The 13,389-nt window shown below is 43.6% G+C and overlaps 2 non-coding genes across 2 annotated transcripts; both read left to right on the forward strand.

Moving 5' to 3' along the window:
* The first annotated feature begins 4,296 nt into the window (after positions 1-4,296).
* Positions 4,297-4,369, forward strand: TRNAK-UUU (transfer RNA lysine (anticodon UUU)). Its single transcript has one exon. It is a non-coding gene; the product is annotated as a tRNA-Lys (tRNA).
* Positions 4,370-9,019: 4,650 nt separating this feature from the next.
* TRNAK-UUU (transfer RNA lysine (anticodon UUU)) lies at positions 9,020-9,092 on the forward strand. The gene has a single exon. It is a non-coding gene; the product is annotated as a tRNA-Lys (tRNA).
* The last annotated feature ends 4,297 nt before the right edge of the window (positions 9,093-13,389 follow it).

Here is a 13,389-nt window from a genome sequence, read left to right on the forward strand (position 1 = left end):
ATATAATATGAACAGTGAGAATTAGTTGACATTATTTTCGCACAATATTGGACCTTAGATGAAAGAACCTTACCGGCCAAGATCCTAAACTACTATATTTCTAATTTTATTAACTAAACCCCAAATCCCGAATCGAACCCAGTGCTGAAGATAAGTACGCTGACCATTTAGCCAAGAAGCTGGACAGTGTACTTAATGATCGCCCCTCCGCCTGAAAAAGGTGTAAAATTTCCCTTTCGGAAAATCAAATTATCATAAATATATCTTTCGATAAATGAAATGTCCGCCACTGTGGTCTAGTGGTTAGCGTGACTAGCTACAACCCCCAGAGGCCCGGGTTCGATTCCCGGCTCTGTCACGAAATTTGAAAAGGGGTACGAGGGCTGGAATGGGGTCCATTCAGCCTCGGGAGGTCAACTGAGTAGAGGGGGTTCGATTCTCATCTCAGCCATCCTTGAAGTGGTTTTCCGTGGTTACCCACGTCACTTCCAGGCAACCGAGCTCGATAGCTGCAGTCGCTTAAGTTTGGCCAGTATCCAATAATCGGGAGATAGTAGGTTCGAACCCCACTGTCGGCAGCCCTGAAAATGGTTTTCCGTGGTTTCCCATTTTAACACCAGGCAAATGATGGGACTGTACCTTAATTAAGGCCACGGCCGCTTCCTTCCCACTCCTAGCCCTTTTCTGTCCCATCGTCGCCATAAGACCTATCTGTGTCGGTGCGACGTAAAGCAACTAGCAAAAAAAACTTCCAGGCAAATGCCAGGATGGTACCAAAGGCCACGCCCGCTTCCTTCCCTCTTCCTTGTCTATCGCTTCAAGTCTAACCTTCCCCCCAACACGGCACCCGTTCAGCATAGCAGGTGAGGCCGCCTGGGCGAGTTACTGGTCCTCCTTCCCAGTTGTATACCACCGACCAACTGCCCTTGAGGTGGTAAAGGTGAGATATCTCACTAAGTCCGAGGGAAAAGCAACCCTAGAGTGTAAACAGATTAAGTAAGAATAAATGAAATTCCAATTGATAACCATGAATTGATTTGCATCTAAGGAATCGTTTTTGAGAGACAGCTATATGAAATTTGGTGTCGACAAGTGTAGGATTCAGCGCATCGAAAGGGGGAAACTGACTGAGGGCCTATGAAACCACCATGAATGAAATAATTAGTTCTCTAGAGTGTGATGAGGTGAGGCCTCTTTGATAAAAGAGCCTTCTAAATGTCTCTCAGTCACGGCCATCCATCAATACTTCACATCACAGCCTGCAAGATCACATCGACCATCTGTACTGTAACGCCCCTCTTTGATAATATGTGACTCACTCATGGCCATCCATCAATACTTCACATCACAGCCTGCAAGATCACATCGACCATCTGTACTATAACGCCCCACTTTAATAATATGACTCTCACTCATGGCCATCCATCAATACTTCACATCACAGCTTTCAAGATGACATCGACCATCTGTACTATAACGCCCCACTTGGATAAAATGATTCTCATTCATGGCCATCCAGCAATACTTCACATCACAGCCTGCAAGATCACATCGACCATCTGTACTCTAAGGTCCCTCTTTGATAATATATCTCTCTGTCATGGCCATCCATCAGTACTTCACATCACAGCCTGCAAGATCACATCGACCATCTGTACTATAACGGCCCTCTTTGATAATATATCTTTCTGTCATGGACATCCATCAATACTTCACATCACAACCTGCACTGTTGCTAGGTAACATTGCGTCACGCATTTTGTATCTCAAATTTCGTGGTGCAAATTTTTAGATGACCCCCACCTATGACAAAAGCCTATGTAAAAAAGAATCTTCCGTATATTTGAAAGGTGCAGTGTTTACTAAACGTAAAACTATTGGATAAGCTGTCTCCGTTCAATGAACACTGGAAGATAGTGGTTGGTGGTGATCATTGTTTTAAGAAGAATTGCAGCTCGGCATTCTTCCGATGACTGAAATGTCGTGATTTTCTTACAAAAATCAATTTTCGAAATTATTGTTAAATATAACGCCAATGCTTCTATTATCAGAAAATGGCAGAATATTTCAAGTTCCTCTGTTTCTAAAAGCTATCCCGATATTTTAACGGGCTGCCGGGTGGGTGTCTCTTTGTACGCCTATCTCACACTGGTATCACTTTATTGCATAGTTTGCCGTTTCTGTTTGATTTTGGCTCCAAGGTTTGACAAATGATAGTGGTATGATGTCAGCGCTTTACGATCTTCCACTGCTTACGTTATAATGGTTAAAAATACTGTTATAACCGATCTATTTTGATACCTCTCTTCTGAAAATTTACCGTTCATACCAACAAATTATAAGCATTTCTAGGATTGATTTTTACGATGTCATTATAGCTGACTTGTTTAGGCCTACTTTATGTAAATATCTGGAATGCTTAACGTCTCAGGTGTGTTTTCGAGTGTTGGTTGTTGGTATGGTGAGCCTACGAAATAGCAGCTAGCTGAAGGAAAGCAGCCAGCAAGTCACAGCATAATGAGCCGCAAATTGTCCTCTGAAGTAATTCTGAAGCAGCTTTTATACCAACGGCTAGCTTCTGATCAGCGATTGCAGCGCTGTGCTAAAGTTAGGACTCAGAACCCAAACGAGGCCCTCCATACTGTTGTATGGCAGTTTTGCTCTAAAGAAGTGTTTATTTCTAGGGATAAACTACAGTAGAATTAGGCATTGTTAAAGCTTTTATGCATTTTAACATGGGATGTGTGTGAACACTTGAAACTGTCCAGCAAGTCAGAGGGCAGCCTGTAACATTACCCGCACTGACGATTGGCAAGCAGCAGGCTGACCAACGTTGCATCCAGAGTGCAAAAAAGAGGAAAGGGTGAAGAAAGAAAGAAAGAAAGAATAGTCCGCAAATGGAAGAAAATAACAGTGGAAGAGAAGAAGAAGAGATCTGAAGGCGTCACGCACAGAGCAGGACGGTTCTGAAGTATACAGGTACAGTCAAAACATCAGATGCCTTTTTCTCACCTTCATTTTTTCAGTGCTTTCCTTCCTGCAAAAAGCTCCATGTGCAGCAGTTCTTGTCTGATTGACATGACATTTTCTGGAGTTATAGTAATATCTTCAACTGTGCAGCTCCATGGCTAAGTGTTCAGCGTGTTGACCTTTGGTCCAGAGGGTTCCGGGTTCGACTCCCGGTCGGGTCGGGGATTTCAACCTTCATTGGTTAATTCCAGTAGCTCGGAGGCTGGGTGTTTCTGCTTTCGCCAACATGCCTGCAACTCACACACCACATATAACACTATCCTCCACCACAATAACACGCAGTTACCTACATATGGCAGATGCCACCCACCCTCATCGGAGGATCTGCGTTACAAGGGGTGCACGCGGCTAGAAATAGCCACATGAAATTATTATTATTATGTTCACCTAACAAAACATACTTATAAATAATGTCATTTGTTGATTGGAAGCAACGTCACATGCATTTGATTACAAACAGCATATTATTTTTCTATAGAAATTAGCAAACCAGAAATTCAAAAAATTATAATCTGATACATGTTTGAGGAGAAATAATTGTTTTGTTTTAAGTAAGTTATGTTTATATGTGTATGTAAACACAAAGTCTGAAATTACGTCACAGGGAACTTTTTTCAGTAACTCGTAACTTCTTCTTCTTCTTCTTCTTCTTCTTCTTCTTTATGTTTCCCCTCCAGGGTAGGTTTTTCCGTCGGGCTCAGCGAGGGATCCCACCTCTACCGCCTCAAGGGCAGTGTCCTGGAGCTTCAGAGTCTGGGTCGGGGTATACAAATGGGGAGGATCACTAGTACTTCGCCCAGGCCGCCTCACCTGTTATGCTGAACAGGGTCCTTGCTGGGGGACAAGAAGAAGGAAGGAAGCTGCCGTGGCCTTAATTTAGGTACCATCCCGGCATTTGCCTGGCGGAGAAGTGGGGAGACCATGGAAAACCACTTCGAGGATTACAGAGCCGGGAATCGAACCCGGGCCCCCGGGGGTGGCAGCTAATCACACTAACCACTACACCACTGAGGCGGACTTTTAGCTAGAACGCAAGACATATTTATTCGCGGCGAACATAAACCAACTTCTCCCTCAAACGTTGAACTACGCTGTAAGGGTCATTACAACCTACGAGATGACTAGATAAGGTGGGAATAGTGAAGCTCGTCTCAAGTTTACAGGAAATAGTTATGCAAAGAACAAACTGACGCCAGTTCTTCACACGCAGCAACTACTGCACAGTTTATGCAGATATAAGAAAATGCTGAGCACGTCAGTTCGGGAGCTCGGATAGCTCAGTCGGTAGAGCATTAGGCTTTTCACCTAAGGGTCCAGGGTTCGAGTCCCTGTTCGGGCGACTGTTTTAGTTGCAGGACATGTGATTAAATGCGTCGTTCGCAAGTTGTCATGAAGCATCCCAACATTCAATCTTAAAATGAAAATAGCTATTGATTACAGCGGTCTTCGGTTAGAAGTAACTGATCAACACGTCTTTCGTGAGCTCTTTTCTATAGGCAGCAATTGCCTCCAGATTCTACGACAAGGAAGTCGATACCCCAGAAAACTATGTGATAAGTTGGAGAAGTTTTGCTCCCCAAGCAATTTAAAAAAAAAGGCCAGGAAACAGAAGATACTCTTGTATCCTACTGTACGCCAGCAAGAAACTTATGGCGAGGAGAGGGGTGTCTAATGACTGGGACGTTCGTTTGGACTGATCAAGTAACGAATGCGTGCCGTAAAATAAAATAAAAATTCCTTCTTCCCCTCAATCGTTACTCTACTTTCCTTTACCTGATCTAGACTACTAAGACACTGTATTTACGGACCTATCTCACCACAACGATAAGATGCTCGAATGTAGTTTCAATACTTGTGTTAGATATTTTTCAATATGTTTTTCGTCGCTCCGACACAAATACATTTATGGCGACGATGGGATAAGAAAGGGATGGGAGTGGAAAGGAAGTGTACGTGACTTTAATTAAGTTACAGCCACAGCATTTGCCTGCTGTGAAAATGAGAAACTACGGAAAACCATATTCAGCGCTGCCGACAGTGAAGTTTGAACCTAGTACATCCCGAATTCGAAATGGACAAAGTATAACGGAACAATGCAATACATGATTATGACTTGCAATGGTAATTAGTTGATTACATTATTTCACGTCATTAAAATACCTAATTATAGTCCGCCGCTGTGGTGTAGTGGTTAGTGTGATTAGCTGCCACCCCCGGAGGCCCGAGTCGATTCCCGGCTCTGCCACGAAATTCGTAACGTGGTAAGACGATTAATGTTGTTTGCTTTACGTCCCTCTAACTACTTGTACGGCTTTCGGAGAATAGAAATGATTAAGACGGAGTCCAGTCAGCCTTGGGAGGTCAACTGAATAGAGAGGTGTGTGATTCCCTCCTCAGTCATAGTAGAAATGGTTTTCCTTGGTTTTCCACTTCTCCTCCAGGCAAATGCCGTGAAGGTACCTAACATAAGTCCACGGCTGCTTTCTGCCTTCTTCCTTGTCTATCCCTTCCAATCTTCGCGTCTTCTTGCAAGGCCCCTGTTCAGCATGGCAGGTGAGGCTGCCTGGGCGAGGAACTGGTCATCCTCCCCAGTTGTATCCCCCGACCAAATGTCTCACGCTCCAGGACACTCCCCGTGAGTCGGTAGAGATGGGATCCCTCGATGAATCCGAGGAAAAAGGCAATCCTGGAAGGTAAACAGATTAAGAAGAAAATCATGCACTAAAATTTTCAGTAAACGGCCACATTTTTGTATTTTCTGCCCAAAAATTGTTGCCTTTGGGGAAAATGTAGAAAATCGTCTAACTTAAATTTTTTATCGCAAACATGTTTTCATGGGTCTTTTAGTTTTTCTGGAAAATGGCCCGGAATGTGGCCATATAAATGTCGCTAGGTGAGGTCGTTCGGATCGCGCGCGCCGGTGCAGGACACAATCTGCGCTAGAAGTAATTTTATTCACCCTGGTTGAAACGGTAGTTTAGGGGAAGGTGACGAAGATATATTTTTTAACTACCTGTGTTGTTGGCCCTATCGAAAAGTACTACATAACAAAAGTTATAAAGAATGAAATTTCCTTCTTCTTTATCTGGTTACCCTCCAGAGTCGATTTCTCCCTCAGATTCAGTGGAGGATCCCACCTCTACGCTTCAAGGGCAGTGTCCTGGAGCTTCAGATTCTGAGTCCTGGATACAACTGGGAAGGATGATCAGTACCTCACCCAGGCGGCTTCACCTGCTATGCTGAACAGGGGCTTTGTGGAGGGATGGGAAGATTGGAAGGGATAGACAAGGAAGATTGAAGGAAGCGGCCGTGGCCTCAAGTTAGGTACCATCCCGGCATTTGCCTGGAGGAGAAGTGGAAGACCACGGAGAGTCACTTCCAGGATGGCTGAGGTGGGAATCAAACCCACCTCTACTCAGCTGACGTCTCAAGGCTGAGTGGACTCCGTTCTAGCTCTCGTACCACTTTTCAAATTTCGTGGCAGAGGCGGAAATCGAACTCGGGCCTCCGGGGGTGGCAGCTAACCACACTAACCACTATAACACAGAGACGGACTTACAGTTTACAATATAACTTGAAATACTTGAGTGCTGCATAATGGAATGTGTAATAGAGATAAGAGAACTACTGTAAAGAATACGAGGACCGGCTTCTACTAGACAGCACTGCACGGTCAGCGTTGCCAATCCCTGCTCAGAGGTGAGCGACTCTTGACCGTCTGAAGCTTCGCCGTTCCCATATCTGACAACAACGCACCCGCTTAATTCAGTGGCCTTCTAGGTACGAGAGTACTGACTTTTCCTTTTTCGTTTCATCGTCTGTTTAACGTCTCTTCCACCGGACTCAACGAGGGATCACACTTTTACCGCCTCAAGTGCGGTGTCCTGCAGCGTGTGATGTTTGGTTAAGGATACAACTGAGGAGAAGGACAAGTACCTCGTCCATACAGTCTCACAGGGACCTCGTGGAGGATGGGAAGATTGGAAGGGATAGGCAAGGAGGAGGGAAGGAAGCGGCCGTAGCCTTAAGTTCTATACCATCCCGGCATTTCTCTAGAGAACAAATGGGTAAACCATCGAAACCACGGAGGTGGGACTCGAACCCAACTCTATCCAGTTAACATCCCGATGCTGAGTGGATCCCGTTCCAGCCATCGCACCACTTATCAAATTTCGTGGGGCAGGCGGTTTGCTTCTTGGTTTTGCAGCTAATCCCACTAACCACTACACCACAGAGGCGGACCAGTACTACATTTATTATCACTAGAGCCCGGATTTCCATGCAAATACATGTTTTTAAATACGCTAGGTACACTTCTCAAAATTCGCAAATATTCGTTTTATGGCTTAACAATTCCAAATAACCGTTCCTTTTCCCTGCATGTTTGCATGTTTTGGCCTTTTTAGGAGAAAATTCATGCATAATGCATATTTGGATGATTTAGGATTTAAGAGCGAATATTTGGACTTTAATATTGCATAATATGGCTTTTATTCTGACTTTGATGCATATATATTTTTAACTTGCATGATTGTGACTTTTCTGAATGTTAGTTTGCAGGGTTGGGACAATTTTTCCACTTTATAGTATGTCTATTACTGAGAGACGGAGAGAATGTATTCCTGGCATCCTATTTGACACCAAAGTTAGTAGCCTACATACGTTACAGGTTCTATAATCCAATTAACCAAACACTTTCTTATCTGTAGCTTGAGTAAACAATGACGTAAGTCGGAAGGCCCCACGTCGATCTCTATTTCTTAGGAATAAATAAAATGAACCGTAAATTGTGCATTAATCATTGACGGCTCATTTTTCGTCTATGTTCGACGAACAAAAGGAAACTTGTATCGCACTACTGTGGCCCCGCGTTACTGAGATAGCAGCTTACAAACTCTGGTTTTGCGTTGAACTCTCTTCCGTTGTTATCCTGGAATTTCCTACCCGGAACTCTCACTCGTCACACGTCTCTGTTATCGCAGCAGGCAATCGTTGCCAGTTATTGAGGACATTCGAATGTGTCTGCAATCATCGCATGGAGAAGTAGCTGCGGCAGCTAGAGATAAGTTGAACAAATTAATTCGTTCAAATTCTGATTTTGAATTCGTCAAGCTTATAAAAGACGTATTGTAGTGAAAATGCAAAAGATGTACAACTTGACCTCACTTTGTCCAAATGTCTTCATTGAAGTATGCATCTATCACTTCTTGTGACGTAATAAGATCATTTTCTGTGCTTAAGAATGTGCAGACAGATAAACGGATGAGCTTAAATCAAGACAATTTGGAGAATTTACTGTAGTTTTTGTACAATGTTTCAAAAGGAACTGAATTTTGATAGTGCATATCTTCCAGTTTATTGTGCACGTTTTGCCATATGATAGTGCATGAATGCATGCATATTTTGAGATTTGATAGTGCATGGAAATCCGGGCTCTAATTATCACACATTCCCACCGAAAGCCAGAACGCGAGCCTTGATAATATTCATTCACGACGAATATAAACCATCTTCTCCCTCAAACACTGAACTATCGAGTTCGATAGCAGCAGTCGCTTAAGTGTGGCTAGTATCCTGTATTCGGGAGATGGTGGGTTCGAACTCCACCGTCGGCAGCACTGAAGATAGTTTTCCGTGCTTTCCCATTTTTACACCAGGCATGCGTTGGGGCTGTACTTTAATTAAGGCAACTGCCACTTCCTTCCCATTCCTAGGCCTTTCCTATCCCATCGTCGCCATAAGACCTATATGTGGCGGGCGACGTAAAGCAACTTGTAAAAAAATTAATGAAAAAACCTTGATCTGCGCTGTGCCTTCTAAGGGTCATTACAACCTACGAACTGACTTGATGAGGTCAGAATAGTGGAGCGCGTCTCAAGTTTCCAGTAAATAATAATTCAACCAACAAACTGATGCCAGAGCTTCCCAAGCAGTACCTAATGGACAGTTTAGGTACATGAAAGGAAACTCTGACCACGAGCTTGTGTGAGCCCGGATAGCTCAGTCGGTAGAGCATTAGGCTTTTAACCTAAGGGTCCAGGGTTCGAGTCCCTGTTCGGGCGGCTATTTTACTGGCAGGAAATGTGATTAAATGGATCGTTCGCATGTTTTCATGGAGTACCTCAACATTCAATCATCAAGAATGGAAATGAAAATAATTATTGATTATAGTGCTCTTCGGTTCGAAACCTCGCCTCCGAAAGTGACGTTAGACGGAACTGATCTACTTTATAAAGAAAGTAATTCGTGTACTCATTCCTATCTGTCTGTTAGGTCATCAGCGCAGAGGTTGGTTGGATCCTCATATAGCACCATCAAAGGTTATGCCGTTATAAGGAAACCGTAAAAACCAATGGCAGCAACAAAATGAGGCGTAACTAGGCACGACGAGGAGTGAGATAGTTTGCCATTGCTTTCCTCACTGGGTCAGAAAGTGCTATTGCAGCACGACTGACCCTATGAGCAACACCTTTCATAACACTCAGATAAACTAGTCGTGCTCTGAATGTCATTACTCAGCACCACCCATACCCCAGCAGCTTCCATATTGTCACAGCCATGGATGAGACTGGGACTTCGGTGAAAGCTATAGTACTCTCCGTGTAAGGACGTACCCTAAGGGTGCAACCTTACCCTTTCTCCCCTGTAATATTAAGATATTGATTTATGGTTACTTTTCTTGCTGTTGGGTCTTTTACAGTGTCGGTAACCATACAGTTTAGTGACCCTACTTGCCGATACGACGTCTTACATTTACCGTTAATCTGGCACGTTGGCAACGTTCAATCACTGCTCTAGCGTGAAGTGCGTGTTGCCACCGCATCGCCGTTAAAGTCACTAGTGATACATTTGCGAGAATATTTAAAGCATATTTTCTTTTTCTGTGGGATTGTAAATCTATTTGGCTAATACCAGGTAAGTAGGATTGTGGCATGTTCGGATAATGCATTTAATAACATAGTTTGTGTGAAATGATGAAAGTGCTCAAATACGTCAGTCTCATGTCTAGATCTACCGGTTCATGATATAACTCTTGCGGGACGAAATTTTGGCAGTAGAACTTATAACATTATTATTTTCAAATCCGCAGTGAACTTGAAAGCTGACCTAAATTCCGTTCACGGAGCTTGGCACATTAGTATTCCTATATGTTTCCTGATAAGCTTGAAGATATAACCAGCCTGCAGGCTGAAAATATGCCCAATAATCTATCTCCTTACTGGTTACCGGTATTGAAGAGAGAAGGAAATATTCGCGCAAAAGAAAGGGAAGTCATTGGATGTCTGGAACTTTCGAAAATCACACTGCAAAGACTGATTAAATAAATTGCATCGTTTAACACGCCCCTCTTTTCAAGAATATGGTTATAGTACGCCTACTGTATATCAAAATAAAGACAGATAATTTAAGTGAGAAAGTGTGTCTATTTCCTTAATTCCTCATTGAGGAGATATTCATAATTATCTTGATTTATTTCATCTTATCTTTTATCATTTACTAGGGTAGGAAAACATTCATTATCGGTGTTTACATTGAGGTTAGTTTGTTATGGTTATGTCTGATGATTTTAATATGTAACCAGGCAGGTTGGCAGCAGTGATCAGCCATTACAAAAAAGAGAAAAGAAGAGCATCGGGCGGCGATATTTACTTTCTGGGGTATTTCCTTACGTGGCAATTACTATACACTTTACTCTGGCCTGTAGTCATTCCTATAGCCAGGATTATCCTCCAGATTCTATGACAAGGAAACGAGCCTTACATTCACCAGACTTACTAATAATGTAGAATTATAGATATTGAAATCAAATTCTCACTCAACGTACAAGGACTTATAGTTTACAATATAACTTGAAATACTTGAGTACTACATAATGGAATGTGTTTTCTTTTTCTTTTTCTTTTATTATCATCAGCCCCCGCGAGCCCGCATAGCTCAGTCGGTAGAACATTAGGCTTTTAACCTAAGGTTTCGAACCCTGTCTCGGCGTATATTTTAACTGCAGGGCATTTATTCAATGAAGAGAATAAAAAGCTTCTTGTGGTACAAAATGGGGGGATGAATGTCCAACTCGATATGTTCTTGTGTCTATCCGATTAAAAAAAAAAGAAGGCTGTTACCGGTTTCTCGGTAATTACGTATGCGATGGAGACGAAATGGACAGTGTTTTATGAGCCCCTTATCTCTTTCTTTCTTTCGTAATCAGCTTACCCTCCAGGGTTGGTTTTTCACTCGGACTCAGCGAAGGACCCCACCTCTAGCGCCTCAAGGGCAGTGTCGTGGAGCGAGAGAGATTGGGTCGGGGATACAACTGGGGAGGATGACCAGAACCTCGCCCAGACGGCTTGACCTGCTATGCTGAACAGGGGCCTTGGCGGCGGATGGGGGATGAAAGGGATAGACAAGGAAGAGGGAAGGAAGCGGCCGTCATCTTAAGTTAGGTACCATGTGCCTGGAGGAGAAGTGGGAAACCACGGAAAACCGCTTCCAGGATGGCTGAGGTGGGAATCGAAAACACCTCTATTCAGTTGACCTCCCGAGGCTGAGTGGACCCGTTGGAGCATTCGTACCACTTTTCAAATTTCGTGGCAGAGCCGGGAATCGAACCCGGGCCTCCGGGGTGGCAGCTAATCACACTAACCACTACACCACAGAGGCGGACCCCTTATCTCAATTATTAAACCATTTTACACTGAATTTCTTCTTCTTCTATATCTATTTACATTCCAGGGTTGGCTTTTCCCTCGGACTCAGCGAGGGATCCCACGTCTATTGCCTCAAGAGCAGTGTCCTGGAGCTTCAGAATTTGGGTAGGGGAATACAACTGGGGAGGATGGCCATTACCTCGCTCAGACGTCCTCACCTGCTATGTTGAAGAGAGGCCTTGCGGCTGGAAGGGATAGACAAGGAATAGGGAAGGAAGCGGCCGTGGCCTTATGTTAGGTACCATCTCGCCATTCAATTGGTGTAGAAGTGGGAAACCACGGAAATCCACTTCGAGGATGGCTGAGATGGGAATCGAATACACCTCTTCTCAGTTAACCTCCCGAGGATGAATGGACCCCGTTCCAGCCCTCGTACTGCACCCTGGTGGGGGTGTGATAAGCGTCATGCAATTGTAATTATGATGAATTATTGAGGAATATATATTTCATTTTCAGAATAAATAGTATCTTACTGTACATACAGTAAGAACAGGCCAGGCCGAGATGGCAGGTTTCACCATACCACAGACTGTTGTCTCCATTGGGATTAACAAACACAATGAGTGACAGAATTAGGATTCTCAGAAATTGTAACAACGAGGAAAGAGAGAGGATAACTTGTTGCCAAAGTTTTCATAGCCCCGGGCAGTCTTGGTAGTAGCAACAGCGCAGAGAGCCGAGTGCAAATTTCTGAGAAATGACGTAGGGGTATCTCCATGTAACTAGCGGGAGTTGAAAGCGGGGTTGGCACTGGAAGAAAAAAATATGAGCCTTCCCGGTCACGTGGTTAAGGTGGACCAATGGAAAAATTCACTTGACCAAAGCAAGGCGACAACTTCGTATTGTAAGAAGCACTAGCGAGGCTAACTCCGTGGATTAAACTGATAGAAAAAAGTGAAGTATCGATTCAGAATAAAGTGGAATTTAGGAGCCTTACTATACAATAAAACTTATAAAAAGTTAATAATTGCGGGAGATTGCATGGTGTAATTCTGAGAATTCATGGACGCTATTCGTTGATTGGCTGAAGGCAAAGGAAGCCACAAAAGAGCGCGAAACCCCGAGCCGGGATACGGCAGCTAAATTCGCGAATATATCCATTACCAGCGAACGATAATAGTTGAGAATTGGTATAGAGCAATTACATCATTGGATCATATATTAAAGCCACGGGCCAAACCGCAAAGGGTCGTATGAAGATATCGGGACTGTGCGTCCCAAGATGACCTCCGTTGAACTCGGAAGAGAGGGGATACAAGTATAAATATGAGGTCGTAGACAAGGACTCGCAAGTACTTCTGACAAAGTGTTCGGGCGGTCACCACGCCAGTGGTGCGTAACTACTTTTGACAAAGCGTTCGAGCCGTGATTACGCCAGGGGTGCGAGTGTGTACTTACTCGTGGAGTAGAGTTCGAAGTATTATATTGTTACATAGTACAGTGATTCATGACGTGATGTAGCTCATATTACAGTTTTGAGCAGTATACTAGTTTGAAGTGTTTCAAATAGACAGGACTCAGTAAAGCTTAACTTACGGAGTGTGAGATTCTACCAACCGATTAGGAAGTGCGTTACATGAGAACGGTCACGAGTGTTTATGTCACCTAGTAAACAGTCGATTCTAAATGGAGAAAGGGAGTTTTATCACGAGTG

This window comes from Anabrus simplex, chromosome 7, assembly GCF_040414725.1.
Source record: "Anabrus simplex isolate iqAnaSimp1 chromosome 7, ASM4041472v1, whole genome shotgun sequence".
Classification (NCBI taxonomy): domain Eukaryota; kingdom Metazoa; phylum Arthropoda; class Insecta; order Orthoptera; family Tettigoniidae; genus Anabrus; species Anabrus simplex.